General features: G+C 43.0%; 1 long non-coding RNA gene across 1 annotated transcript; it reads right to left on the reverse strand.

Moving 5' to 3' along the window:
- Positions 1–3,501: 3,501 nt before the first annotated feature.
- LOC124262822 lies at positions 3,502–5,286 on the reverse strand. The gene is made up of 3 exons (XR_006894702.1): positions 5,237–5,286; positions 4,122–4,223; positions 3,502–3,714 (listed from the first exon to the last, which is right to left on the reverse strand). It is a non-coding gene; the product is annotated as an uncharacterized LOC124262822 (long non-coding RNA).
- Between the last annotated feature and the right edge of the window lie 659 nt (positions 5,287–5,945).

Consider the following 5,945-nt stretch of genomic DNA (forward strand, 5'->3'; position numbering starts at 1 on the left):
GAAGTTTTCTTCATATGCACGTGTTTGCATTGGCCTCAAGAATTGAAAAAAACACTTTTAAACCACAGTTCAAACGGTACTTGAAATGCCACGATTGTCAAATGTGCAACGTGAACGTGCCGTTGGCATGTTGCAAGCTGGAAGATCAGTTATTGACGTCGCAAGAGCAATGGGATGCGGCCGTCGTACTGTGTATGACTTGCGAGGTCGTCTACAACAAACTGGCACCACTTCTGATAGCCCAAGGTCGGGTCGTCCACGTGTGACGTCACGAGCGGAAGACCGTCAAATCGTGCTACGTCACCTACGTGACAGATTTCTGCCGGTTACACGAACCAGGGCTGAGATGTTTAGAGGTCGACTGTCCTCACAGACCATTCGAAATCGGTTGCGGGCTGCCAATCTCCATTCTCGACGTCCATGTCGTGGGCCAATATTGACGCCGTTTCATCAACGTAAACGTCTGCTGTGGGCCCAACGTCACCTCCGATGGACCCAGAGAGACTGGAATCGAGTTGTCTTTAGCGATGAATCCAGGTTTACCCTCAGATTCGCGGACGGCAGGCATAGAGCCTGTAGACGACGTCGTGAACGGTATGCCCAATGTTGTGTACAGGAAGTCGACAGATTCGGGGGCGGAAGTTGCATGGTGTGGGGTGCTTTCTGTGGGAACAACCGTTCCCGACTTCTGGTCATCCGTGGAAACCTCACAGCTGCTGCTTACCGCGACCAGGTGCTCACCCCTGAACTGATTGCGGCTCATGGTGTCTAAAGTTCCAGCATGATAATGCTGGCCGCATACCGCGATGTTGACACGAAATTTTCTTCAAAACGCTGGAATCAACGTCATGGACTGGCCATCGAGGTCCCCTGATATTGAACTGAGAAACTTCGCAACCTTTAATTCTTGTGACTTGACATTCTGCAGAATCCCCAACCACGTGTTCACAAGCATCAGGCAGTCGATGAGGAGACGGCTGTGGTGAATGAGTAGCCTAATGATATTGAACTGATTATTTTTATTCTTGGCTTGACATTCTGTATACCCATGTTTTGGAACGGCTGTGTACCCTAATCGAAATGATTATGGCACTGTCAGTGTATCGAGTACATCACACAGATCTCAGCAATGAAATAATAACAATTTAACCATCTTACCATCTCTTGTTCTTTTACAGTGCCCTGAAGACAGAATGTGAAGTTTCTTTTTTGACTCAGTATATGTGGGTTACAAATTTGACATGCACTTGGGTTCTGCCATTAATGACACTACCCGCAACACATGCGCCGCTGCATACTTGTCCTGAAGATGACATGATACTTGTCCTGAAGATTACATGATACTTGTCCTGAAGATTACATGATACTATACTTGTCCTGAAGATGGCATCATACTTGTCCTGAAGATGGCATCATACTTGTCCTGAAGATGGCATCATACTTGTCCTGAAGATGGCATCATACTTGTCCTGAAGATGGCATCATACTTGTCCTGAAGATTACATGATACTTGTCCTGAAGATGGCATCATACTTGTCCTGAAGATGGCATCATACTTGTCTTGAAGATGACATCATACTTGTCTGCAAGATGACATCATCATATTTGTCCTGAAGATGACATCATACTTGTCTGCAAGATGACATTATACTTGTCCTGAAGATGACATCATACTTAGCATGAAGATCAACACCGTATGCTTCAAATCCCCCTCAGGATCTTTCGCCTGCAGTACGAGCCGTCAAAAAGGGGGTCGGGTGGCCAAGTTTGATGACGTTGCTGAAGATCTTTGCTCATGATTTCAGTCACTGGTCCAAACGTTGGGTATGATAATATTTACGCTCCAGACACAAGTGTTAAATAGTCAGATTATACGATATAATAGTTCACTGATTCATGAATTGACACACGAGTAAATAAATTATGTTTAAGCCGCATCAACACTATTGCAGCTTCTCGCGGTTTCGACACACATGAACTGGATATGAGGTTGAGGCCCCGATTTCTCGAATCAGTTTCTCTTTTTTACACAAATTTCAAATTGACTTTGACAATTTGAAACAGCTGAATTTTAAACTCAAATGAATTTTTTAAATGAAAGAGCCCAAACAACTAAGTAATCTATCCACCAAACTCAAACCGTCTACTATGTTTGAGTTTATTATCGATTTTAGTTCATTCTGGGAAATGCATTTTCTCAAATTTGAGTCAAAACTCAGACTTAAGATTGTTTCAAGAAATCGGGGGCAGATTCAGTAAGATTCATTTGCTAGGCTCACATTGCAATTAAACAACCCTGTAGTCCTATCCACACCATTCATTCGGAGTTTATACTAGAATACGACGATAGATTGTATAGGTGATTCCAACATCTTGTCCAATCCATCTTCAACCAACTACATAACAAACGTACTTGTACAAACCCCCTGCCCCATGTATGTAGGTATGCGATACCAAAGAAGCGTCGTGTCTCATGCTCTACATGTTGTTTGTACGGTTGTTCGCTTGTTTGTTGTTTAACGCCGAACTCAGCAATATTCCAGCTATATGACAGCGGTTTGTAAATAATCGAGTCTGAACCAGACATTCCAGTGATCAAAAGCATGAGCATTAATACTCGCAATAAGGATACGATAACATGTGTCAACCAAGTCAGCGAGCCTGACCTCCTGAACCCGTTAGTCGCCTCTTACGACAAGCATGGGTTGCTGAAGACCAATTCTAACCCGCATCTTCAAGGGTGGAGTATTTTGAGCATTTCGTCGGGATAATGGGACGAATGTGGTTACTGAAGATCAATATTCTAACCCGGATCTTCACGAGTCGCTCGATATGTAAATGAACTGGTACCATTAACATATTCTATGTATAATCCAAAATATTTACTTTTTGTTTCTTTTTACTGATTATTCTTGATATCCTAATTAATGAATTCCCCTTATACTTTAATTCTTCAAATCAGTGGGGGAACCTGTGGATGTGATTTAAATGCAACCTACAAGTCTGGAGAGTGAGTTTGGTTCAACTTGTTTGGTTAGTATTTCAGCCACGTCGCAGTGTGTCAGCTCAGAGAGGTCAAGGGCGTTTCAATCTTTGGTGAGGACATAGGAAACGGGGATGGTCTAATACCCTCAGATGCATCTTGCTTATTTAGCAGCTGTTGCGTGAAAACTGAAAACTGAAGCCAGCCGGGCGTGTATATTCAAATAGACATAGTTCATTCGTTCGTCCGTTCGTCCGTTCGTAAGTAAGTGAGTGAGTTGGCCTTTTTCTGGCGTTCGCATTATCTTGGCCGTCAAGACAAAGGTAATATTGATGACATGGTGAACTGAACACAAGGTGTCGTCTTGCTAAGCCATCGCTTTCCGCATAAAGCCACTTATTGTCACTTTAAAGTGACCGCACACCTTGCAGTACAGATCTTCAGATTGAGCTATTTGTGGGGAATGTACACAAGCAGAAATGAGATTCATTGCCAAAATCGTTCACCCAAACAATCAATATGGACGACCGATAGAAATCAGCTTTAATGTGTCAACCAACTGGACAAGAAGAAAACCTCTGTGGCACCACTTAGGAGCTGGGGGTCAGGTCGTAGACGGAGTGCCTGAAGCACTCGGCGACGGCGCGGATGTCGTGGTATTCGGTGCGGAGCTCGCTGAGGCTGCTCTTGCTCTCGCCAGTGTGGGCTTTGATCTGCTGGTAGATATCGTCCTGGAAAAAGCATCATCATCATCATCATCATCATCATCATCATCATCACCACCGCCTACTTGAATATCATCGATCAAAATTATCATCAGCTTGACTATCTTGTCAAAAACATTCCTCATTTAGTTACTCCCTGAAAACGTAATAGGTTAGATTTCACCACAACCTTAATTCGTCATCTTAGAATGATCCTAAAATTCTAAAGATCTTTCAAAAAGATCTTTATGTCATTCGATCGTCTTACTACCTTGTTAAATCTTCTTTGGCACTTAATCGAAATTGATTAAATCCGTGAATCCCGGCTCGATTCCCCATATGATTACAATATGTGAAGCCTATTTCTGAGTATTTTGAATATTGCTAAAACGGTGTAAAATCTAACCCACTTACGTTTTATGCTGAATACATACCTCGTATTTGTCCCTGCTGTCCATGCTATCCAGGAGCTTCTCGATGTCGTCGTCAACATGTATCAGATAACAGGCGTTAGAAGTACTCACCAGGAGCAGATCCTGACAGAAACAGACCTCTTGGTACAATTTCAGAACGTCTTCATCATACCGAATTAATATACAACAAGAAAACACCTAAGTCGGATTCACCTGTGAATATCTGTGTTAGAATTGGTCTTCAGCAACTGATGCTTGTCGTAGAAGGCGACTGAAGGGATCTGGTGGTCAGGCTCGCTGACCTGGTTGACACATGTCATCGTATCCCAATTGCATAGATGCTCATGATGCTCAATTATTTACCAACCGCCGTCTGAACTATTGCTCAGTGAGGCGTTACACAAAAAGACCCCAAAGGCTTAAGCAATCAAGCGGGAGTCCTTCTTTGCATTCTAAACAGCCATCCTAAACGGAGCTCGCTCTTAGGAACGGAGCCATGGGTGACACAGCAGAACAAAAAAGGGCAGTTAACTTTCCAAATACGAAGTTCAGCTGCCAGCTTCGAAAATCTAGGCGCCAGGTTAGAATATGGTCTTCAGCAACCCATGCTTGTAAGAGGCGACTGACAGGATCTCCGACTTGGTTGACACATGTCATCGTACTCAGGTGGTGGTGGTGGAATTGGGTTTAACGTCGTGCTTGAGAATATTTCGCTGATATGACGACGTGCATGCGTTTGTGTGTGTGTGTGCGGCTGCTTGTACTAGCCCAGACTTAAGCTGGTTTTATAGTGCTAGCCCACTGGGATACCATGCCGCAGTGAAACATGAATACCCCACTCAGACACATTATACTGACTCCGAGCCAACCAGTCCTTGTTGTACCCATTAATGCCGAGCGCCAGGCAGGGACCAAGTACTCAGGATGGGAATATTGCTGAATGTGGCGTTAACAACACCCGAATGATTCTGACTGTAACAGGATATACATTAAACGTTGTGAAGCAGTCGCGGGCCCTCACGGTTTACTTCTCTGAGGTTCACCGGGATATCTAATGAAAGCAACACTTCAGGTTCCCAATGACTTATGATATCTGGGTCATTCCATACCCAGATGAGGTATTGTCTCGTACTTACATGGGTCTTGTGGTACTCAAAGTCTATGCCATGAATTCTGTCACTGTTCCAGCCAAGAATGTTATCCACTGGTATGAACTGGGCCTGGAAGAGTGAGTGAGTGGATATGATTGACCTTCTGTGTTTCATTCATGTCAACTGTTGCCATTACAACGTAGGAATGAATGTAGTGTTTTGTTTTAAAATCTATGTTGCAACAACGAATCCAAATATTTTTAAACTCCTCTCCTTTCTTCAAAAAAGAAGAAAAAGGATGTCAAATGATCAGCTTTTCTACAATTGAGGTATGCTGCATTTGTACAATGTCTCATCTTAAGCGACAGAGCGAGTACTACTTTTTGTCGGCTTGTCGAAGAGAAATATTTCACTTATAAATGAACAAGTGGACGTCCAGGTCCTGGTCAGTGACGTCACACACTCACAGCAGCAAGGGCACAGAGCCCCAGGATGATATAAAAAATCAAAAATCTTTATTTCTGATACTATGAGGCCACGGGCCTATGGTACAAAACACCTCATCGAGACTTGAAATAAAATGTTAAAATGAAAGCATGTATAATATATACAATCTTAATATGACAAAATTGATTTCCTTTTTCCGACGCATAAAACAGATATTTAGCAGTATTCAAGGAAATGTCAGGATGATATAAACCCTCATGATTAAGTTTTTCGACGACAAGGTACAGCTAAATGACCAATACGTGTT

Source organism: Haliotis rubra, unplaced genomic scaffold, assembly GCF_003918875.1.
Source record: "Haliotis rubra isolate DU_JTF1 unplaced genomic scaffold, ASM391887v1 Scf857, whole genome shotgun sequence".
NCBI lineage: Eukaryota > Metazoa > Mollusca > Gastropoda > Lepetellida > Haliotidae > Haliotis > Haliotis rubra.